This window comes from Drosophila serrata, unplaced genomic scaffold (assembly GCF_035046125.1).
Source record: "Drosophila serrata isolate PLE 108 unplaced genomic scaffold, ASM3504612v1 contig_155, whole genome shotgun sequence".
Lineage (NCBI taxonomy): Eukaryota > Metazoa > Arthropoda > Insecta > Diptera > Drosophilidae > Drosophila > Drosophila serrata.
The window spans coordinates 116,433-141,335 of record NW_028257053.1 but is presented as its reverse complement, the minus strand read 5'-3'; the positions used below and the strand labels follow the sequence as shown (position 1 = coordinate 141,335).

Sequence of the window (24,903 nt, the reverse complement as noted above, 5' to 3'; positions counted from 1 at the left end):
TATATAGAGAAATTTTACAAAAAACTAATGCCTACCGAAGAAATTTTCTACCAAACGGACAAGTGAAAGGAACGAGAGCATTAAAATATTCTCAAATTATCAAACCACTTTTAGCTAATTTACCCGTCACCAAGTCTACACCCAACTGCAATAAAGAAAACGTAACCGGGTCTGGTTTCATGACACTTGAAAGGAATAAACCTAATTATGTATACTGGGACGATCCAAATGAGTTAGTGGAACGACTTCAACTTTTAATAGCTTCGGAAACAGCTGGAAATACAAATCACACAAACGAAATTACATCGATAATTAAAGAGCTCCGAGAGGCCAAAATTATATTCTAATTTAGTATATATTTATGTTGTAATATTCAAATGAGATTATACTCATCATGACCGTTGACAAGTTTGGACGTTATATCCATGAAAAGCAGAACACTAATAATTTAAAACGACATGAGAAAACTGAGACGGGACTCTACCTAAATACTGATGGAAACTTTAATATACAAAAAAGGCGTATAAAAAATGGTGGGTTCCCAAAAGAAAACGCAGACATCGTCATCAAAGAATATGTTGATAAAGCTATTCATGAGTTGAGAGTATCCTTAACATCATTGATTACAAAATTTCAAGAAGCAATTGGTCAAAGTTTTGATGGTGTTACGGGAATCGATACTGATACAGAGGGTAATTTTAATATTCAACGTGAAAAAAATGTTGGGATTCCCAAAGAAGCTAAAGATATAGCCAACAAGGAATACGTTGACAAGTCTGTAAAGAGGCTGAGGGATTCTATTATTTCACATCAACAAGATTTAATTGATAGTATTCCTGATGTGAAAACTAGAGATATTGAAGATCGAATAGAGAGACTTGAGGTTGTTGTCTCATCTGTTATTGAAAAAATAAGATTTTCGAAATAATTGTATAGTCTTTTATCTGACAATGAGTAGGCGAGGAATTATTAATGAATGAATTACACGCTCCTGCGCGCAAACATTTTCTACGTCGGAGGGTTATTACAAAGGGAATAAATTCGTTATGGCAGGCTGATCTGGTGGAAATGGGAAAGTACTCTGCCTCGAATAATGGATATCGCTTCCTACTAACAGTAATTGACACATTCTCGAAATTTGCGTGGGGTGAAGCACTTAAGTCTAAGTCTGCAAAAGATGTTGTTGAAGCAATGGAGAAAATATTTAAATCTGGGCGTGGAGTACCAAAACACCTACAAACAGATGATGGCAATCCTAGGTTTCCTTACTGACTTTGGTTGGTACTGATAGTGATCAGGACAACCAAGAACAAACAGAGGAAGTGGAACAAAAAGGAGCTCAGCTCTAATTGGATGTTCTAGTATTGGGCCTCACCACTGCAACCCACCTTTATAAATACATATGTTTTCAAACAGGTGACTATTGAACGAGCATTTTCGTCGGTAAGATTTGAACTTACTGATAACCGAAATCGATTAAGTCAGAAGGAACTAAAGAACATACTGTTGGTCAAATTGAATCAAAGCTTTCTGAACTCAGCGATTGACAACTTATCTCTTTTTCACGACGACGAAGATTTTGAAATTCTATTTTGAATATTATTGTTGAGTGCTCTTTTAATTTAATTTAATATTTAATGTTTTAGTTTCTGTGTAAAAAAAAAAGAAATAAAAAAACGTCAAACTGTTTAATTATTACAATACAAGGAGAGAAGCAATCAGCATAGGCAGCAAAAAGCAAAAAGCAGCATAAGTAGCAAAGTCAATTTTGACTTGGCTTGCGGCGACCTGCAGAAGTCGAACAGTTGCTGCTGCTTTGACTTCCGTTGCTTTGCGAAAGCTGCAGCAAAGCAAACTCAAAATTTTTTTAACAGCGTCTGCTGCTGCTGATTCTCTTTTCGGCTTCCATTGAATTGTATTTACGAATTTTAGAAATGAAAGAAGTGTGAAAACACTTTTCCATACCTGATTACGCTGTTACGTAGATGTAATGCAGGTCCGGCCTGCGTTAGCAAGTCGAAACCTATTATGGCATCAAACGTGTTAATGGTATCAAGTAAAACAAGAAAGGAAGCTAACTTCGGCACGCCGAAGTTTATATACCCTTGCAGATAGAACTTCTATGAATAGGAATCCATACAATATAAATTATATATATTTGTGTTAAAAAACAATGAAGTAATACCTGCTTTCATTTCATTCACCTATACATATTATATTTGCAGTTTTACATTCACAGATTTGCATTTTTCCTCTACATCAAACGATCGTTTGTAAGGCACCTATATGATATAGTCGTCCGATTTTTATGAAATTTGCCACAAAATTTAAGACTTATGTAAAATGGCTATACCTCAAATTTGATAAAAATCAGCTGAAAACTAAAAAAGTTATAAATTTAATTGTATTAATTTCTCGATCGTTCCTATGGGAGCTATATGATATAGTAATCCGATTTTCATAAAATTTTTCACAAAATTTTAGAATAATATGAAATGGCTATATTTCAAATTTGATTAAATTCTGTTGAAAACTAAAAATGTTATCGCCACCGCGATTGTCAGTCTTCCGACAACAGCCACCGCCATTCTCATTCCTCTCAAATTTCTCGATCGTTCCTATGGGAGCTATATGATATATTAGTCCGATTTTCATAAAATTTTACACAAAATTGTAGAATAATATGAAACGGCTATATCTCAAATTTGATGAAAATCTGTTGAAAACTGAAAATGTTATACTTATTAATTGAATTAATTTTTTCGATCGTTCCTATGGGAGCTATATGATATAGCCGTCCGATTTTCATAAAATTTTTCACAAAATTGTAGAATAATATGAAATGGCTATATCTCAAATTTGATCAAATTCTGTTGAAAACTAAAAATTTTATAATTTTTTTTGTAAAACTTTTCCGATCATTCCTATGACAGCTATATGATATAGTCGTCCGATCCGGCCCGTTCCGACATATATACGAGTGAGAGTATATAGAAGACTAACTGCAAAGTTTCATTCAGATAGCTTCAAAACTGAGAGACTAGTTTGCGTAGAAACGGACAGACGGACAGACGGACATGGCTAGATCGACTCGGCTGTTGATCCTGATCAAGAATATATATACTTTATATAGTCGGAGGTGCCTCCTTCACTGCGTTGCAAACTTCTGACTGAAATTATAATACCCTGCAAGGGTATAAAAATTGAGCCTTTATGCCGAATATGTGCATTAAGAATTTTTTTACTTAAGTAGAGCCATGAATGCAACTTAAGGTGAATAGGGAGTCGACAAGCATTATGTTCTTAAGCTCCTTTAGGGGCTTTACAAAATTCTTTGCCGCTCCAATGTCAATGAGCATTTTCGCAGTTTTCCCCGACAGCCTTCGCTCAATGAAGGGCAAGCGGCACCTTGGTCTTTGCTCAACCGCCTTGGCAGATGTGGCCGCGAACATTCCTCGTTCTATACTGGCCTCAACCTCTCTAGCTAATGCCAGTGCAGCGAGTAGTTTTTTTGGCTGTACTGGAAACACAATAGCCCTTAGTGATTTTTTAGACCGTGAAATGAATACATGTAGGGCGTCAGCCCTAACTTCTGTATTAAGCAGCGAAGCTCTTTCCTCGTATGTGTCATGACAACTTTCTTTGTTACGAGGGCCAATTTTCGTTCAACCTCAGTGTAGTACTGCATTACGGTTTGGTCGCCCTAACGGATCGACTCAAGTCCCTTCCGTAATAGGCGCAAACATGTTTTATCTGCATACAATCAATCTAATTTAGCTAAAATGGCTGTAAAGGGTTAGACCACCCTGAACGCATGAAAATTAAATTAAATTTAAAACAAAATTAATTTTACAAAGTTATTAAAAAGTAATATTTTTATACGAAGTTTTTGTTTTATTTATTTATAAAAATTAATATCGAAAAAATCCTACCTCATGCCATAGAGAACGTTATAGAGAAGCTGTGTAAAAAATTTGAAGAGAATCTGTCCAGCAGTTTTTGAGAAATCATGTACACCGTTTTAAAAAATGTTATTTTGAGAAAAACGCAAAAGAAGATAAAGAAAGTACTCTAAGATATACCGGCAGCGCTCACTTTTTATGGCTGTAATATCCAAAAATAATGAGATGTTTTTAAGCTTAAGTTTAAAATGACCGTAAGGATATCGGATATCATCAAAATTATGTAAAAACAAAAAAAAAAAACAATTTTTGCAAAATATTAAGCACTGTGTTGTACGATTAGCAACGATTGTACGAATTATCAGCGCGTACGCTGGTCCTTTTATTTTGTTTCTTATAATAGTAATGGCTTGGTAATGCGGCTCACTACCCGGATAAGATTCGAATAATTCATAGACATCGGTGGCGGATTGCCTCCGTGCCACGTGCTCATTCTGTAAACCAGTAAAATCTGGAATTGACTTTACTATGTGTAATGGTATATCGCACTGTGGGGCTCCCGGTACAACCGCTACCCTCTGGTATGATTATACTTCTGGCGTTTCTATAAGCAAACTCTGAAGCTGTTGATGAACGGCACTGATCTGACCCGCAAATTAGGCTCTAAGCCTCAGTTCTTGATTAGTTAATGCGGCCTGAATTATTGCCTCTATGTGTGTCTGTGTTTTTTTCTGCCTGTGCACGTGCTGGTTGATGTCCATGAATCTCGGACTAAGTCTTCTTCACTATCATTTTTAAATCCGCGTTTAGTTTTCCTATATGGGCCCGGAAAACCCATAAGGCTACTAACTGGTTGACACAAAACACAATTTACTGGGGGGCTGGATGTTTTAATTCGACAAAAGTAATTTTGTATATTATAATTTTTATAATAATAATCGGGTGCTTGGTGTCCATCAAATTTTTGAAGTGGCTGATATTAATTCACTTAATTTGTGAGTCACATTTACTTTGTTTTTATTCTTTATTCCTTTTATTATTTTTTTTTATTTATTTTTATTTTTTTCATTTTAATTTATGTTAAAAGTTTGGTTAAATAAGTTTTAAGGATTGCTATTTATTTTTTCCCAGTGTGTGTAATTGAAGCAGCATTAAATTTGGTCAGCCCACTTACATGTTTTTGTGTCGTGGATTCGGTATCAAAGTTGGGAGCCAATTATGTTTTAAGTGTATGTCCAAGTTGTCCTTCGCCGCAGTCCGTGAGAAGAGGGGGAGGTGACGTTATCGTTAACGTGGCTGGCTGCTCTGTTAGGGCGATTGGCGGAGATCTTCTTCTCCGTTTGCTACTAGAGTACCCTTCACAAGTACAACGGCGTTATGCGTTGGGAGAACTTCTCTCCGTTGCTACTTGCCCTTAAGGCTAAGTAACCAATTAATTAAAAACTGTTTTTGATGGAGTTAGATTTTTGCGCTGTGCGCAGCTTATTACAATCAAATTCAAACTAAAACTTATCAAACTATACTGTAAGTGCTGACACTAACAAAACAAGCATAACTCACCATACCGGACACCAATAGGAACCAGGCACGGCCCATAAAGATGTTTATGCTGTGTTTGCATATAAACACTTGGGTGAACCCAAAATCACCCAACAACTTCATTGAATTATAATAACTCATTGTTTACTTTCTCATGTGATATGAGGTTTGTTAACACTTTATCCCAGTGGTTGCGCCCATAGGCCAAAAATAAAATAAGTCATAACAACAAAAATGTACGAAAAGTAAAAGTAAATCGTTTCTAAAATTTCCAAGCTGGCTGGTTCTAAAATTTCATGGAAAACTAAATTTTTTGGAAATCTAACGGTTTCTAAAAATAAAATTGAAGTTTTGAGCAGGTGTTCATTTGCATAGCGCAGCTTGCGCGCATAGCAAATATGTATTTCACAACAAAACCAAACTTTGAAGTGGTCAGTTCATTTATTACGTATCCAAATTTAAAATATTTGTATTACAGAATTAAATGAATTTGAAAATTATTCTTTTTTGTTTGACTTATTTCTTATGCGTGCAACCACAATATGCCACAGAGAAACGTGGCAGGGTACAGCCAGTAATAATAATAATATTGAGGTATTGGTAAACGCTCAGACCGCATTCTAAAACGCCATCATCCCTTTTCCTTTTTTTGTGTTGCGCGTCCAAATTTTTTGCTCAACGAAGGCGTTTAGTCAACAGTTTGGCAGCTGGCTCTGTTGCATCAACTTGACTTATTGCATCTGAAAAAGGAAAATATATATATATATATATATATATATAATAAATAAATCGAAATCAAAACCTAAAAAAAAAATACATACATACATACATAATTACCTAAGAGTGCTGAGTAGAACTTCTTATGGTCTCGAAGCCTTTTCTTACACTTCGCACCATCGATATATCACAATAGCTGCATGCAGACACGAAGTGGGAGGAGGGGAAGATGTACATAAAATAGAAGACAGAATTGATACGAAAGTAAATTTTTCTTAAATCTTTACATAAAAACTCACCTTATATATAATTTCAATTAATGAAAACTTCAAATTTGGCCTGCGCCTCCAACAACAAAACGAACAACGATCCTCAAGTCCGTTTTTTCTCTTATTGTTCGTTTCGTTTTACAAAGTCCCGTTTGGCTAACTTGTGTCCGAGTGTTCTGCTTCCATTGGAAACAGGGTATAAAGAATATATCCGACTAGGCAACAAGTTACTTAAAATGTTTTTGCAACTCAAACTATTTTTTCGATCTGCAATTTGTTTTTCATTTGCGTTTTATATTTAATGAATATTTATTTCTAATACTATCATTATAATTGCTAAAAATGCTAAATTTCTAGGGTGCGAAACAGTTGTTTCGATTTTAATACTTAACTTATTTGCTTTTGGCTCATCTTGCTTTTTTGAAGAGTGAGTGAGGCAGTGAGAGAGACAATCACCATGGCAACATAAGAGCGTACACTCATAAAAATATTTTTCTAGATTTAAGAAAAATCGCCTTAAAAAATAATCGCCCTTAAACTAAGAAAAATTTTCTAGAATTAAGAAAAGGTTTTCATACATTTAGGGAATAGCACCATAAAATCAAGACAAGCCGCCATAAACACAATTTTTTAGGGTTAATTTACCTTTTTTTCTAAAATTTAGGGCGATTTTTCCTGATTTTGTTCGTTTGGCGTCTTTCTCAATATACGGGCGAGTCGCCTTAGTTTTGACGGTCAATTTTTCGTGTAACCAAGTCGAACTCGCCCTAGAACTACAGGATACAGATGTAAGTTTAAAGGGGAATGCATGAGAATAACAGAGACGGAGATATTTTCGGTATTCTTCGGGAGGGCTTCGGGTTTTCTGTTCGTGTAAAGGGTTAGATTCGGGTTTTTAGTGCGTGCAAACAGATCAAAGAGTGAAGTTGCGTGTAAAAAGTCCAGCGATGGAGACATTTAAAAAAAATTTGAACGGGGATATGTTGCTCAACATTTTTGAAGGTAAATTAATTATTATTGTTTACTTAAAGGAATTTATATACATAGATATATAATCTTAACATAATAGAAGATGAAAAGCGGAAATTCACAATTAGTGCAACTTGGGACCAACTTCGAGGGGAAATTCCAACGGAGCTTGTTGGTGTGGCCGTTGAGTTTTATAATCTTGAAAAAACTCAGGCGTAATGTAAGTAATTCAATATGAACCATATAATTTGTAAAAATTAGCAAAAAACAAACATGTACATACATATACATGCATATATACATATATATGTACATGCATATACTTACATACATATATACCTACAAACGTGTTGGTGCATGATTGCATCATCACACACACACACACACACACACAAAGACACACATATTCACACACACATGCACACTTGGTCCCCTTATTCAAAGACGTAAAAACTGGAGGAATATACAGTTACATACATACATGTTCATTTGTATATATACATATATATATGTATAAAATTAAAAAATTTGTTAAGCCAAAATTGTATTTTAAGATTATATATTAATATCTGTACTTAATGTAAATAGCTAAGTGTAAATATCTTTATATAAATATATGTACATATGTAAATATTATTATAATAAAATACAAATAAAAAAACAGCAACAAAAAAATTGTGTTTTTTTCAAGGCCTTTAAAAATTAAAAATTCACCCCAAAATCAAGAAAATAGATTCTTATATCTCGGGCCAGTTTTCTTAATTCAAGATAGTCGCATTTTAGTGGTCAAATAACCCTAAAACTAAGAAAAATCTTTCTAAATTTAAGAGAAATGTACCTTTTATTACAGAAAATTTTTCACATACTTAGGGCAAGTCGCCCTAAAAACAAAGACATTTTTTCTACATTTAAGAAAAATCGCCTTAGAATTGAGGAAAATTCTTTCCCGATTTTAGGGCAAATTTTTCTTAAATTTAGGGCGACTCGCCTTTGGAGCCATTTTTAGGGCGAATTTCTAAATCTACGGGCGAAAAGTGTACTTTTTAGGGCGATTTCGGGTTAACATTTTTATGAGTGTAGGCTCCGTACAAGTCGCAGTCGGCAGAGCGTTGACTTTATAGAAGTCGCAGAAGGCAGAGCGTCGACTTTAAAGAAGTCGCAGCCGGCAGAGCGTCGACTCTATAGAAGTTGCAGTCGGCGCGTTGATGACGGGTTGATGACAGTGGCTATTGATTACACGCGGTACTGCAGGGATTGTATACCGTTCCCAAGATTTGTTACACATTCTCAGCGTTCACATCGAAGGAAGCCATTTTTATAGTCCTGTGTATTTTGTTGTTGTAAAAGTTAATTAACTTTATGTTGATAACAACCCACTTATAGCACCCGTTGTAAGAAAACTCTTTCCACGTAAGTTCTTTTAATGTTCTGTTGAATCTTTTAACAATTGATGCTTTTAAGGTATTAAATGTTGAACAATGATTTATTTGATGTCGATTCATCAAAGACTTAAATTGTTCGTTAAAAAACTCTTTTCCATCATCATTTTTCCCATTGCTTTAACAACATCTTTTGCAGCCTTAGATTTCGAGAATGTGTCAATTACTATTAGTATAAGCACTAAGCAAAAAATACATAGAGGAGTCAAACAGTACCAAAAAGTACTATCACAAAAACGGCTGAGCCTGGAACCCCAGAGCACCCGAACGATATGTCTAAAACCCCAGAGTGCCTTCGGCTTTTTCGAGTTCGAAGCAGTCGTTCGAAACCGAGCACAACAAGAATTCACTTGTCAGGGGCAGAACGGCTGTGTAAGGATGAGCAGGGGTGCGTTTCTTTGCGCTGCACTATGTGGAATTTGACCCGTTTTCGTGGCCAAAATTAAAATTTTTGAAATTATTAACATTTTTTAATGCAGGTTTCTTATATAATTATGGTTATGACTATAGGAAGCTATTTTAGAAAAGTGGGCGTGTCAACGCCCCCCTCCGCCCACAGAAATCGAAAAAAATCGAATATTTAAAGCAATTTTCGAGTTAGAGACCCCAATTTTGGAACACAGGATGAATTTCTTATTTTAAATGTGTCCTGTAAATTTGGTTCAGATCGGATAATAAATGTAGAAGTTATTTAAGAATATCATTTTTTTTGGTTTTATTATTCTACATATTAATTATTAACTTCATCATTGTCATCAATTTCATTATTATTATAAAAAAAATAGGTATTGTCGTCTTCCCTAACGTCGATATCAGTTTTAACGGTTAAGAAAACCTTATATTCTGCGGAGTTTGATTGTTCCACAATATATTTCCGGAGAAATTGAACCTCCCTTGCTTACGCCACACTACTAGCAGTTCTGCATTTCTGACCAAGATGTTGCTTCCTAATAATTCAAATTACGCAAAAGACCGCAAAAAACGCACAATGAGCATATATATTTTGAATTTAGAATTGACAAACCTACAACATGTATATGGACACTCGCTGATACAATTTGAACCTTTTTTTAAAACCCTTTGGAAAGTTCAACTTTCTTTCCAAAAGTGACAAATGGACACCACTTGCTAAATGTACAAATTTTTAGAAAAATACGAACGGAACACGCAACATATTAGTATCAACACATAGTAATAACCTGAAGAATTAATATTCAGTTTGAATTTGGTTATTTAATGATTTTATGTCAGAGATATGCCAATTTGAAACTGCACCGCAAAGTCAACTTATAAGACAGCCCGTGGTGTTCGCTTGCAACAGCTGACCTTAACAGCTGTTATTTTAACATTGAACTGTTAAGTTAACATTTTAGGTATGTAACATAGCAGTTTGATCAATTTCATAACATGGTATCATTGAAAATACGCAAATTTGGATACTTGCGAAAAATGAGTTTTGGCCACGAAAACGGGTCAAATTCCACATAGTGCGCTGTGCTCTCGTTCCTGTGTATATGTGTATATGTGTACAAGCGCTCACACGTTTGTATGCGTGTAAAAATTTCTGTTCGCAGAGTCTTTTTCATAGGGTTCGGTCGGCCACAGCCAGTGGGCCGAAGCGCCGGCTCACTTACTTATGACGTCACAGCAATACTAAGCGGCCAGCGCTTGCATTGGGAGACAAATTATTTAAGTTATCTGGTACAATATTAGGGTGGACCATACATGATTGGTATAGAAAATATATAATGATAAATAATAATATTAATAATATTAATATAATAAAATTAATAATTTTAATAAGTGGTAGAAAATAAAATCACCAATATTAATAAAAGGAATATGAATTGACCTGCTAAGCCTACGCTGGGAGTTGGTTGTTAACTTGAAGATGTATGAGATGTATTACTTTGAAGAAGTTTTCCTGCAGCAACTACAACTCCAAGCAGGCAGAGGAGACTTCCGATTTTTTGTGGCCGTCGAAGAACTTGCAGGTCGGAAGGGAATGGCAAGAAAACAGAAATGACACTACTAGAAAAATAAAGCGCCTATTGAAGTTGTTCTTTCTAAACAAATCACATATGGAAAATGACACTAATTTTGTGAACATATTACAATACAACATCGCAATATTAGGACCAGAAATTGTGTTTTTTTTTCTATCAGTACATGTTTTTGAGTATGTTTTTCTGTTTTGACCAACCTTTTTATTGATACATTTAGGAGAGCATCATTAGGGCGCAAAAGGCTTTCTTTAAGAATAATTTCTCTTATGTTCCATTGTCCTTTTTGTTTACATTATATTTATTATTATATTATATTATTTATAAATGACCTGCCCAAAGTCTTGACTAACTCCAAAGTACTTAAGTGCGCTGATGACGTCAAGCTTTGCGTGCAATACAATACTATACAATATAATACAATACAATGCCGCGTAAACTTATTAAATGTAAACGGCTATAAATGCAAGCTCTCGTGTTGTTCCCTAGCTTGCAACTTACACGCTGAACTGATGATCTTTTAAAAGAATAATTAAATTGGTCTGATTTCAGATTTATTAAACGGTGGTCCAAGGGATTCAATGACTCATGTTATTTTACCATTTTATATGTTACTTCTTCAGTTCGTCCCGTGAAACAATTATACAAGGTAGTCTTGTCGGAAAAATCTGGTACCTTTACAATCATAGCAATGAGTGCGAGTGAGAGGACCTTAACCTAGTAAGTGTGAACGGGACGACTCAAATTATGTATAGGGCTTTAAGTTTACTTTTAAGGAAACGATTAGATTTTATTAATATACTAGCTGTACCCTGCCACGTTTCTCTGTGGCATATTGTGGTTGCACGCATTAGTGATGCCGTTGAGAGCTTCTGTAGCTGCGAAATAATGTGCCTCTCCAGCGAAGTATTGATTCCATAACGTGCATCTACTTCATCTCCATGATCACCAATGAAGTACATTTGAAGAAATTTGTGTTCGCTGTCTGGGAACGGAAGCAGGGAATCTGCTTTGTGATAGATTTTTCCTTTGATTTTAAAAGTTGGCATGAATTGCGCATTTATAATTTCCGCACCAAATGACATCATTTGGAAGCAAGAGTTGTATTTCCTAATGTTCGACAGGAAATGCTTCGATTCAGCAGTAGATCCAGTGAATAGAGAGTGCAGAGGCTCTGGTGGTGCTTCAAGTTGAGGTAATTTCACTTTCCCGAAAGCGCAACACAATCCTTTTGGTTCGTTTTTGAATTTGAGAGCCTGACAGTATATGCAGACCTGATGCATCCGGCCAATAACGACATTGCGATTCAAACTATAATCAACAGTTGTATTATATCGGAATGCAATACGATTGTATTGCAGGTTTTGATCTTCCGCAAGCTTTAAACGCGCTTCAGCTACCCCTGCCCTGTCGCGTTAATTATTTTGAGAAAGAATCAACTCGATTGCTGCAGAACGCGGCACTCAGTCTCTCAGCCCGCTCTTCGTCAGTCATATTCGTAATCTTACGTCTTTTTGCTTCTGTATTGCGAGTACGACGACCCAAACTCGACTTCTTGGGTGGCATGACTTCGTTTCTTACTGAACCTGAACAAAAATATTAAATTTTAATCTCCTATTTCTTCTAACACTATTTTTGTGATGTTTGACAGGAAATGCTTCAATTCAGCTGGCTGCCTGTAGAGGGCGCAGCAGTAAGGGCACGGGGAAACGAGAAAATACTGATATATTCGCAAACGCAGATAAGCTGTCAACATCAAAAGTAGACAATAACCGATCTGAAACCACAACGCATGTTGTGCCTAAATTTGGGCTTAAACGGTTCAGATGAAGTCTATAAAGGAAGTAGACACGAACAGAGCATTTTTATATATATAGATAGATTACATGGATGCGAACACAATATAATTTCTGCTCAAGGGGCGCGCCAACATTATTACTTGGTTCCACGTTAAATAAACTATTTTATTTAAGAAGCTGGACGAACGCAAAATATATATTAAAAACGCGGAACAAGCGATGTTTTGTAGTATTAAGTATTCTGAACTCGCTAAAATATTTAGTTTTACTGGGTTTACAAACAATTTGATTTATTATTGAGGGTTGTTATATTCATATTTATTCAGTTTTTGTTTATTTTTATAAATTGACTAGCTTTACCCTACCACGTTTCTTTGTGGCATATTGTTTTTGCACGCATGCGTGATGCCGTTGAGATTTTTCAAATACTGGAAAGATCTGGGACCGGCCACATTCACCAACAGCATGCGAAGGAAGAAACATTCATCTTGATTAGGATGCACTGTATAGAGTCTACCGATTGTACTCTCTTTGAAGATGCCAGGTTGTCCTTCGACGGGCTCGCCTCGTTTTCCTCGGCGCGAACACTTTTTTAGTGGCATTCCACGTGTAATAAGAGGGCACTTCTGAATACATCAAGGTTCTGGCAAAAGCATCTTCCTGGCATAAGGTGAAGAAGGCAGTCAGAGTTGTCGCAGGCGGATTCAGGACTCTTTCTTGTACATTAAGTTCTGTGAAATAGACACGTTGACCATTCTCCAAATTGACTGCCAAGTGAACTACAGCTGGGTAGCGGTCATGAATTGGGAACGAAAAAATTAGCCATGCAGCCTCGTTGCTGCTTATGTATCTTCCAGCCTGGTATTGAGAGATTTCATCGACAACTCGTACTGCATTGCTGTCACCATTTTCTACCTAAACACCAAGAACTGTCACATCGCTGCCTTTATTCGATTATTTATTCGATTTCACGGAATTGCAATATTCTACGTTGATGTGCGCTTTGTATGATTTTGACAATAGGGGTGCGTATGGAACCACCCAACGATTGTCTACCTCAATATCACCAATTCTCATGTTTAAAGTTGCCGAAGTCCCGCCATCTTCTGTTGACCGTCTCCTATGCAGAGGATATCCATCTTGCCCTGTTACGGTGTTGGCTGCAAATGCTCGAGGATATCGCTTGGAACACTTCCCCTCTACCATGCATGGTGAACTTGGGTTGGGGGTACCACATGGGCCATGGATTATGTTCTTGATGACAACTTCATGCAAATCCGTATCGACCTGTGCCCGTGGAATCTCAGCGCATATCACATCGTCAATTTCGTCTTGAGTAATTTTATCATACAGACAAATCAGTATGTGCGCATGCAGCAATCCTCTCTTCTGCCATTCTACTGAATACATCCAGCACCGCACAGATCCAAAAACTCCATGTTTCACATTGAAATCCATCAGTGACTTGAGCTTTTGTCTGAAAACACGGGCTGTGATGTCATGCCTATCCTTAGACGATTGTCCAGGAAATATCAGCTGAACTATCTCGTCCCAAGCTGGATGACAGGTGAAGGTGATAAATAAGTCTGGACGGCCGTAGCAACGAACATATGCCTGGGCATCTTGAGCATATTCATGCATGTGGCGTGGACTACCTATGTATGAGGATGGCAAAATCGTGAGCTTTCCAACGTTGGTTGTATTATGGTCATTCATCACAGCATCCCGCAAATGGATATATTCCTCTGACCAAAGTTTCGTCTGATTCAATCGGTGGATCAGCAAACGTTCTGTTTCAATTTTTGCATACATATCGACAATGTACTGATAAAACAAGTGACGACATTTCAATATACGATTGTATTGCAGGAAATGCTTCGATTCAGCTGGCTACCTGTAGAGGGCGCTGCAGTAGGGGCACGGGGAAACGCTAAAAAATTTATATATTCGCAACCGCAGATAAGCTATCAACATCAAAAGTAGACAATAACCGAGCTGGAACCTCAACGCATGTTGTGCCAAAATTTGGGCTTAAACGGTTCAGAACTTATCAAGTCTATGAGGGAAGTAGACACGAACAGAGCATTTTTATATATATAGATTAGTTAAAAATAATTTTAAGGTGGAAATGAAGCATTATTTTTGTTTTTGTGTTGCGAGCCTTTTTCTCAAGTTCTAAAACTTATTCAAAGCTTGAAATAGTTATTTTTTTTTTAAATATCATGTTGCATAAGGGTTAAGGTTTGACAAAGTTTTTCCCGCACATAACCTTTCACTACAAAGTACTAACATTTACTGAAATAAACACGATCATTTTGACTACCGATAAGACTACCTTCGTAATTGTATTTTTGTTCTTGTAAATATTTTGGTTAAGTTCTTAAAATATTTGTATTCTGCTTTACTTCCTCCTTTATATTTTACTGTACATTTTTTAAAATTTTTATTATTAAATTTTCTGTTATTATAACTTTTCAAAGTGTTCTTGTCTGAGAATACCAGATCGATATAATCAACGAACCGGAATAAAAGGAATTGTCAATCTAAGACTCCGAAAATCAAACGAACTGAAGATATTATTATCGGAAGTATGGACTCAAACAATAACCTTATTTTCACGACCTTATCTTAAGATTTCACTTCTAACTTGTGCGATTCAACTATGTCTTACCACGAGGTGAGTCGTATTATTAGAGTGTAATTTATTTCTAGAACAAATTATATTTTTAGCTATTATACGCTGATGGTTTGGTTTCCAGAAATATTTCAAAGGTTTCATGCATATGAGGAAGCATATCCTGGGACACCAGCATCTATATGTGATGTTTCTGCTATTGTTACATCAAACATGTAAGTAAGCAATTTTACAAGAGTACATTGGTATTGTTTGGACGGGCGGCTTTATCCATAAATGTACTCGGTAAATAACAACACGGTGACGGCTGGGCAATTACCCGTAAAACGGGTAATACATTGCCGCACGGTCTGTCCGGGGTAATGCATTGTATTGCATGCATCAAAGGCTTAGATTAAATTCCTTCCGCCTTAACATTGGAGGAAAAAGAAAAAGAGAAAGAAAAACTTCTTCCCTCGCCGGAACCAGGTACCAGCTTCCCGCGTAGGGACGGGGCAAAGCGTTCAAGCGAGGGAAAGAAAGATAAGACGAAGTATAAAGCTGCCCTTCGCATCCAGAGCCAGCTTCAGACAAAAGCTGCCCTATTCGAAAAAGAGAAGGTAAAGTTCACCTGGGCCGAGCAAAGGATCGAAGAGAGCAAACTGCACTTCGCCAAGCTTCCCAATATGGTATCAAAGGGCTGTTTCGCCATCAAGGTGGAAGAGATGCTTGCCACCAAACGGCAACGCTCCGCTGAGAGTGCCATAAAGGCCAACGAGGTGACCAAACAAAACTCGATCGTGAAACTCTTTAACAGGAGCAATGATAATGAAAAAAATTCCGAGACGCGGTGAAAGACGGTGCTTGTGCGGCTCGTTGAGTCATTTATTATACGGATGGAGGATTACCCTGTAGCGCCCATGTCCACATTGAATGGTGCCGGGTGGCTGAATGGGATCAAAATTCTAAATTGTATGGATGACCCGACGAAAAAGTGCTTGACGCAACCGGTCTGCCAGATGGAAGCACTGTAGGACGGGGACAAGATGGAGGTGGTGAACAGGGAAGTAATCCCATCCATCCCAAAGGCGAAATTATACTTTCTCATCGCTTTTCAAACGGACCGAGCGCTGAAGCTGCTGCAGCATCAGAATCCCGACAGCCCCACCACCGACTGGAAGGTACTGCACATCAAGAACCCGTTACCCAAAGAGAGGGCCAATGTGTGGTCTTCCAGATAAATAAGGATAAGACACCATGTATCCCAGATACGGAAAGATGGTGTGAGGCATGCGCCTCAAAAAGTGCCAACCCGGAGATCAGGATGCTCACACCCTGAAGGCAGGTGAGGTGGAGCCTGGGACCTAGGTCTGGAAGCCTTTGTGGACTTAAGCTGGATGAGTCCGAAGAGGAGGAAGACGGTGACCTGAAGTTAGTTGTCAACCCGTCGAGTGGAGCTGAGGCCGGTACCCATGTCCCTCAGGGTGCTGCAGCTCCATTTCCATAAGAGTAAGATCGCGTCGGCGGAACTCCTCATAAGGGTGGATCAAGGGTCCGCCGATAAAGCTTTAGTCCAAGAGCCATGGATTTCCTAGGACAATCCCGTCGCCGGACTAAAGTCCTCAAACTATAACGCGTTCTACACACTATCGGTAAGCAGGAACAGAACTACCGTACTCTTACGGAAGGGTCTCCAAACTAATCTTATGTCTCACTACAGCTCGGACTACCTGACTGTGATATTGCTAGAAAGCAAGAAGAAGCGCGTTCTGGTAGCTTCCTGCTACATGGCACACGATAGGCCGGCCCCACCAGAAGAACTTAGGAGCCTGATAAAACTCAGCCAAAAGGACCAGCAGACGTGGGTGCAGACGCCAACGCGCACCACAGAGTGTGGGGAAGCCCCGATATAAACGACAGAGGTGATACACTTTTAGACTTTATACATTCAACTAATTTAGATATAGCAGACGTGGGGGAGGAACACAACTTTGCAGATATAACGCTATAATGGTATCAGAATGGGAAGTCTTTGAGATACCATCCTTCTCAGATCGCAAGTATATACTCTTTCAACACGTATTCGATCACTCTCCAAATCAAACCGTCTTAAGAAACCCCCGGAATGGGAAAAGTAAAAAAAAAAAAAAACAATAACTATTAATCTCGTGATTTGTCCGGGCACAGTAAAATCCGCATCATGCCCGATATCAAGAACCAAAAAGAGGACCACCCTAGTGGAACAGGCCCCTTTCGCTCCAACGCAATAAACTCAGAGAATTCTTCAAACTCGCCAAGCATGCGAAGGATAAAATAATTAGGTAGAGTACAAAATCCTGTTAAGGATTCAACTTTTGAATAGGAAATATACTAAGTTGTAGATAGGAACAATTAGATTGGGGCACCGCTTCCATGGTGAAAGGAGGAAGGAATCTAGTGGTCGACGACCTAATCAGAAGGTTCAAGAAGAAGGCCTCGAAGATAACAACCTATGCTGACGTTATTAGCATAATTGTCACGGGAGTCCGTCCATCGACCCTTAGTTCGATCGTGGAATCAACACTCAAGGGGAAATGTGAGTGGTCGGACAATGTAAGACTCAATATCAATGCGGACAGTACTGACCTCATTCTCTTCACTAAGAGTAAAGATACAAGATACCGCTATGGATCCCCCCAATTAATACAACCCGGCTGACCCCGAATGCAAATACCTCGGCACTGTACTATACAACAAGCTAGCATGGAAACTCAATGTACTAGAGAGAGTGAAAAGGCCACCATACGCATCCAAGAAGCAGAACATGGGGTTTCTCGGCCGCTCTGATTCACTGAGTATATATATTGGTGATGTGCCCGGGTCTTGGTGTGGTGGCAAGCCAAGGAAAAAAAGAACATTCAACAAGCTTTAGAGAGAACCCAGCGGCATGCCATTTCGCCATTGGGCCTGTTCGTATACATGCTAAGTTCTAAAAATGTTCTAGAAAGCAAGAAGAAGAAAGAAGGAATTATATTTCCTAAGTACAGCAACAGTACAGTCAGTGCGAATGTATTGGACCCCAGCCACCAGGGCATCAATGGCAACGAGACCGCAAACGAACTTGCACAGAAAGGAGGCGGACTGGAGAACGATAGAGTAGAAAACGTCCCCGTTGGTGAGGCGATCACCCTGGCATGGTCGGTTCGCCTCTACGGTAATCAGATGCAAGCGCTGGGTCATCTTGGGATATCCCTGGCGTGGACTAGCCCAATCTTAAGGCCACCATGTGTTGCTTATCTTAGCCACACATTCCACCAGAAGGCTCCTAGAAAACCGGTCGTCGCACCTAATTTCCAGGTGCCCCTGACCACGTCTAAACAGTCGAAGGAGGGGATGGGGCCGGTCGGCATACTAAACAACCTTTCGGTTACCATGTCATCAAATTGGCCTTTACCTCCTCCCACTTCTCTGACAGTAGGTGACCGTCGACGTGGTGCTCATCCACCAGAGCCATTGCCAGACTGTCTCTGGTCACCTCGCAAAACTTCTTTGCCTTGCAAAATGGGTACCTATGATTTAAAAATAAATTTTGAATTCGCAGGTGAGTATAAGCCCCGAAAACTGTCCGAAAAGGAGAGGCTGTTCAGGTCCAGACAGTGCTCGAACATTTAATCCAACATTAGACCAAGACGAAAATGAGGTACAGTACAAAGTTGTGAACATCTCGCCTCCGTCAAGACCCGAGAGGAGAGAATGCAGCACTTCCAAACCCAGCTGAGCTGGGCATCACCTAATTTCTTTAATGGAAGTTAATGCGCTATTGTCAATACAATAAAACAGCCCTTGTGACACTTTTTTTGTATTCGAATTTATTAATTTAAGTAAATTAACACCTAAATTTAAACATCAAAGTTTATATTTACAACTAAAAGAGTACAAAATGGGACAAGGATCCTTATTGTTCGGTACGGCCTCAAAACAATGCTTCCATTAATTGTAGGCCTTTTAGTGCGTCCGCTCTAAGGGCCTTAAACATCTTAGCAGAGAAAGCCGCTGTCGCTTCCCACATCCTAGGAGTCTCCACCATCAGCGCCACCAGCGTGTCCAACCTGATCTCTCTCACCCACCTACGTGGTGCGCTTCCTCAACGATGTTAGATCCGCACTCTTGGCAACCATCCTCGCCTTCAATGTCGAACCTCTTAAGGTAGCTGCGAAAGCAGCCATGTCCACCCAGCACCTGGGTCAGGTAGAAGTTCACCTGCCCGTGCTTCCGCTTCAGCCAGGGCTCTATGTTAGGGACCAGCCTATGCGTTCATCCCCATTTGGACGAGGCATCCCACTTCGCCCAACAGCTCCCCTAGCTCCGTCTTCTGGCGGCGCTCTTCACCTAGGAATTAGCTTCGCCTCACGGTACTCTAAGACCTCGTAGCGCGCTCCGCATCTCTGTGTCTCGGCAGCTTCCGCCCGCACCGGCTCTGCATACAGTATCTGGGAAGTTACGACGCTCGTCAGCAGCGTCTTGGTGATCTTGGGCCCTCTAGTATTAAGCAGTATGCGGGCGAGACTTCCTGCCATCCCACTGGCTGTCTTCTGGGCGTACTCCATACGCTCCCTGAATGATAGCTGTGTGTCGATTAGGACGCCGAGGTTTTTAATCGCCCTCTGCGATCTAATCACGTCTCCGTCTACTCGAAATTCAGCCATTTCCACCATTTTCCTGCTCAAGATCAGGACTGCCTCCATCTCGTGCACTGCTTACTCCAGGCCAGCGCTCGCGAGCCATGCCTCGATCGATCTGATCGCATCGTTTGCCAAGTCCTTCGCTGCAGTGCACTCCTTGGCGGTTACGACCATTGCCTCGTCGTCAGCGAACCCGACAACGGTCGTGCCACTGGGCATCGGGAGTAGCAGAACCCCGTCGTACATGGTATTCCAGAGCAGGGGTCCCAAAGCCGAGCCCTGACGGACTTCGGCGGAGACTTCGAATGCTCTAGAACCCATATCTGCAGTCACTTTAAGCACTCTCTCACTGAAGTAGCTATTTTTAGTTAGTACCCTGGGATGTTCAGGGCGGCGAGGGACTCCAGTGTTTAGTTCCAATTCTTATGTTTAGAGTTATCACTAGACAGCAGCCTATGGAGCCGCCGTTCGCCCTTTTTCCCATGATGGCCGATCCGGCTATTTCCTTGACCATCTCAATGGCATCGAGCGTGGACCTCCCTCTGGACTCCTCGATGGCAGCAGTCAGTCTGGCTGACACGATCTTCTTGAACACCTTGCCAGTGGTGTCGGTCAGGCAGATGGGCCCATAGGAGGATGGCTTCCCCGGCTTGGAAAGCAGCAGCAGCATCTGCCTTTTTCACCGATCCGGAAAGGTTTCCTTCTCCAGGCACTTGGAGTACATGGTAGCGAACTTCCACTGGTGAAGCGCGATGGTTATTTTCAGTGCCCTGTTGGGTACAGCATCCGACCCCAGCGCATTCTTAGGGCTCACGCTCCTTCCCAACCGGATCACAAAACTTCACGAGCGCTCGGCTCCATGGTCACCGGAGCTCCTCCCGGGAACAGCGCCGATGGAGTTGCATTGCCAGCTTTCAGGCCCTTGACTACCATCTTCTTTGCTCCGCCCCAGGGGTCGTCCTCTTATGGCCGTCATAAGGGCCTTCCTCGCAATTCTAAAGGCCTTACTGCACTCAAGTACTGGCGATGTTTCATCTATTACTTCATAGCGAACGGTCGTGTTTTTGTTTTGCGCTCCGAATTTTTGTGTTTTATTTGTGTTAAACAACCGGGGTTTGTGTCAATTTATCATTAAATAATATTTATTACATACACCATTTTGCTAACGCGGGTGCATATGCTTTTCTATATAGTTTATATCTATTTAATACTACTTTTAGTTTTGTGCAGTGACGGTTTTCTTACATTCCTTTTGTTCTCCTCCCGTTCTTTTATTTCTGCCCGTTTAAGTGTCGTTTGCTTTTGGCTGCAGCTAAGTGGTTTGAAGCTCCCGCTCACGCTCTTATGTTCTCTTGCTCTCTTTTTCTCTTGTACCATCTTGTATGCTCCGCCCTAGGGGTCGTCCTCTTGAAGGCCTTCCGCGTAATTCTAAAGGCCTCACTGCACCCAAGTACTGGCGATTTTTTATCTATCACTTTATAGCGAACGGTCGTGTTCTTGTTTTGCCCTCCGAGTTTTGTGTTTTATTTGTGTTAAACAACCGGTGTTTGTGTCAATTCATCATTAAATATTATTCATTTCATACACCATTTTGCCGCGCGTGCATGTGCTTTTCTCTGTAGTTTATTCCTATTTAACACTACTTTAAGCTTTGTGCAGAGACGGTTTTCTTGCTTTCCTTTTTTCCTTTTTTCCTTTTTCTCTTCCCGTTCTTTTTTTTTTTTTTTGCTTTTGGCTGCAGATAAGTGGTTTGTAGCTCCCGCTGTTCTCTTGCTCTTTCTCTTTCTCTCTCTCTCCCTGCCTCTCTTACTCTCCCGCTCCCACGCATTTTTTTCGGATTTGTTACGTGCACAGTGGTTCAAGAGGTTGTGAGAATGTCTTCAAGTATTGTCAGTTCAATTAATAATTGCCGTAAAGATGTTTTGGCTGAACAGCCGAGTCTCCATTGCTGGCTTTGCGACGCGGTAGTGTATGCAAAATGTATTGAGGTTACAGGCCGCATAGCAGGTGCAATTTCCAGCAAAAAGAGGTTGCATTATTGCAGTGAGGCCTGTCGATCGGTTGAGAGGAATATGTTATCTTTCATGCGCCAGACCAGAAGCGGATTAAATGATGTTATGGTCAACTTTGCTCGTTGCTCATCGTGCTCTCCGCTCTAGGCACTCAGTTTAACAGTATGAAGCTGTTAAACAAGTCACCAAATTGCAACAAAATCCGCTAATGTTCGGCAACAACTGTGTGAGTCAAAACAAACAATTACCTGCCAGCTCCTGAATCCACTACCAACTCCAATGGTTCTGAGATCTGAAGCCAAAAAGGATTCAAAAACCGAACCGAGCGTGGGGATAACGGTTCACTACGGTGTCAGAATCTTTTACTCCGCGTAATTCCATTGAAATAATAGCCCTGGGTTCATTGACGCCCGGACTACCGGTCGATGTCAGTAACAATACGTAACGTAAGACCCTTACAGCAGTTCCACCATCAAAAACTATATTTGTTTCGAGCCTTGCCTCTTATCTCGCATCTGAAGATGTTTTAGCCTATATACAAGACAAAACCAAAGCCGATAATGTCAAGGTGGAAAAATTTAAATTTTCGTATCCCAGAGACATTTCATCTTTTAAGATAAGTGTCTCGTTAAAACTTTTTGCTCAGGTGCCTTCTGGCCCGAGCACGTAGCAGTTAAGGAGTACAAGGAGTAGTTAAAATAGCCTGTGGGAGTACAACTACCTACGCCGGCACAAGCTGCAGTATCCACTGTAGTACCCTCTGTCCTAAAAATCTAACCGTTTCTTTCCGTCTTTCATATCATAATTCTATGGGCTTACGGAGCAAGCTCTCGAAGCTGTATTCTGATAGCTTCTCTTTTGCATCCCAGGTAATTGAGTTTACTGAAACTTGTTTGAAGCCGGAATTGCTCCGAAATTCTTTCGGGTAGTTGCAGAACCTATAGATTAGGGCGGATTTTAACGCAAGGAGGTGGAGTTTTAATTGCCGTTGACTCCTGTCTTATCTCGGAACTGGTAGTGCCTGAAGATATGACAGATATTGAATTTATCTGTTTAAAACTTTCATTTCTAGGTAGTTTTTCTTATATCTCTTGTTCGTATATCCCTCCGTCGCGTCGTCTGAAGAGCCAACTTTTTTGAAAACTTCTTTTGGCAATTCAAAATTCAAATTCAAATGTCCTTCAGACTGTGCCACAGCATGACCTCATAGATGGATTGCTTGATTTGTCCTCATCTCAAGTTAACCAATATGCATAGCTCATTAAACCGCATTCTTGATCTGTGCTTCGTCTCTGATCCTGTAGGCGTAAACTTAAATAGAGTTCCTCCAATAACGCAACCTGAAAACTCTTACCATTCAGCTTTAGAAGTGGCTATCGATACGGGTAATATCAGCTTCAAATATCAAAAAGCTGATTACCAAGAGCTAAGTACTTTAATATCCGAATTTAATTGGTCCGATCGGTACATGTGCCCTGACATGGCAACCGCCGTGGACATTTTTTACAGTGTCATGAAGTCTTTCTTTTCATTAAGTGTTCCGGTAAACTATCCGTTGGTCTCTAATAAACTGCCTTGGTTCAACAAAGAGCTAACACGCCTTATAAATGTAAAGTCTAGACTTTATAATAAATATAAACTCACCGGTTCCCAAACTGTACTCACTAGTTATCTAAGAGTTCGGTGTAACTGTAGCGTGCTGAATGCTTAGTGTTATAAAAATTATTATTATTATTCAGTGGTTGTAGTAAATCAGATGCAAGTAACTATAGGGGCATCTCTAAGTTATCGGCAATTCCTAAACTCTTCGAGAATGTAAGCACTCCCCATTTGCAACACTTATGTAGATCCGTTATTTCTCCATGTCAGCATGGTTATATAAGGCGGATAGTTCAAGCCAGTCAGACTTACAATTGCATCTTAACAACTTTCATGAGTGGTGTCAACAGCTCTAAATGCAAACTGATGAAATTTTCACGAGTCACTCCCCTGTTTGCTACTTATATGCTTAACGACTGTGCTTTGAAAAAACTCTTTCTTGTTAACAATCTAGGTGTCCCACTAGATCCTAAATTTTCGTTCTCCGAGTATATTTCTTGCATGGTTAACAAAGCCACAGCCTTGCTGGGATTTATTAAAAGGTGGTCGAAGGAATTCGATTCTGCTTATTTAACACAAGACGCTTTTCAGTCATTAGTTCGCCCTTTTGTTGGAGTATGGTTCATACGTTTGGAGTCCTCCTCGGAATCCGTAGTAACCGCACGAAACTGTCCAAAAGAACTTTTTGTTGTTTTGTTTGCCCTCCGAGGCTTAACTTGGGTTACTGATTTAATATTGCCGTTATACTCAAGTAAACTTGCCCTCTCTAGCTAACTAGTAGTAGTGGAACGATGCTTGGCGTCGTAATTTTACATAAACGCATTCACACTCAGCTCAATTTCCATGTTTCCCGACTAACATTTAAACTTTATTTTCCTTCGTGGCACATCACTGTAGGAGAAAGATTGAAGTACATAAACCCGACAGGGTTTTGTGTACCGATTCGTCTTTAAATATGTTGATGGCATTGAAAGCCTTTCTTGATTAAAAACCTTATTACCCGTCAAATGTATCCTAATTCGTAATGTATCCTAATTTTCCTCGTTCTATTATCTATTTCCCTTCTCTCGCGTCAATCTAGTAAGTAATCGTCCCGAACGTCTCACGGCAAAAACACGAACAAAAAAAACCCGCACGCACGAGTCAGTTGCCTGCGGTCTCGAAGGCAGGTGAACCTCAGATCTCATCACTCCACCAGAATACTGGGCTGTGTCTTTCTCAAAACGACCCTCTTAGCCGCATGCTCAGATCGCAGGCATGCTCCAGGGCTGCTGCAATATGATTCGCCATCTCGTTGGATCCACCCGGCTCTACTACTGTCATGCCTTCCAGCGTATTTGAGAAAGGCCGGGTGCACAGTGTCCGGCCGGTATGCCTTTG

General features: G+C 39.8%; 1 long non-coding RNA gene across 1 annotated transcript in view; it reads left to right on the top strand.

The window, feature by feature from the left end:
- Positions 1-15,088: 15,088 nt before the first annotated feature.
- Positions 15,089-24,903, top strand: part of LOC147644567 (uncharacterized) — a 91,219-nt gene continuing 81,404 nt past the window's right edge. The window contains exons 1-2 of the long non-coding RNA XR_015270231.1: positions 15,089-15,314; positions 15,368-15,487. This is a non-coding gene — a long non-coding RNA (uncharacterized LOC147644567). The remainder of the gene's footprint in view (positions 15,315-15,367; positions 15,488-24,903) is intronic.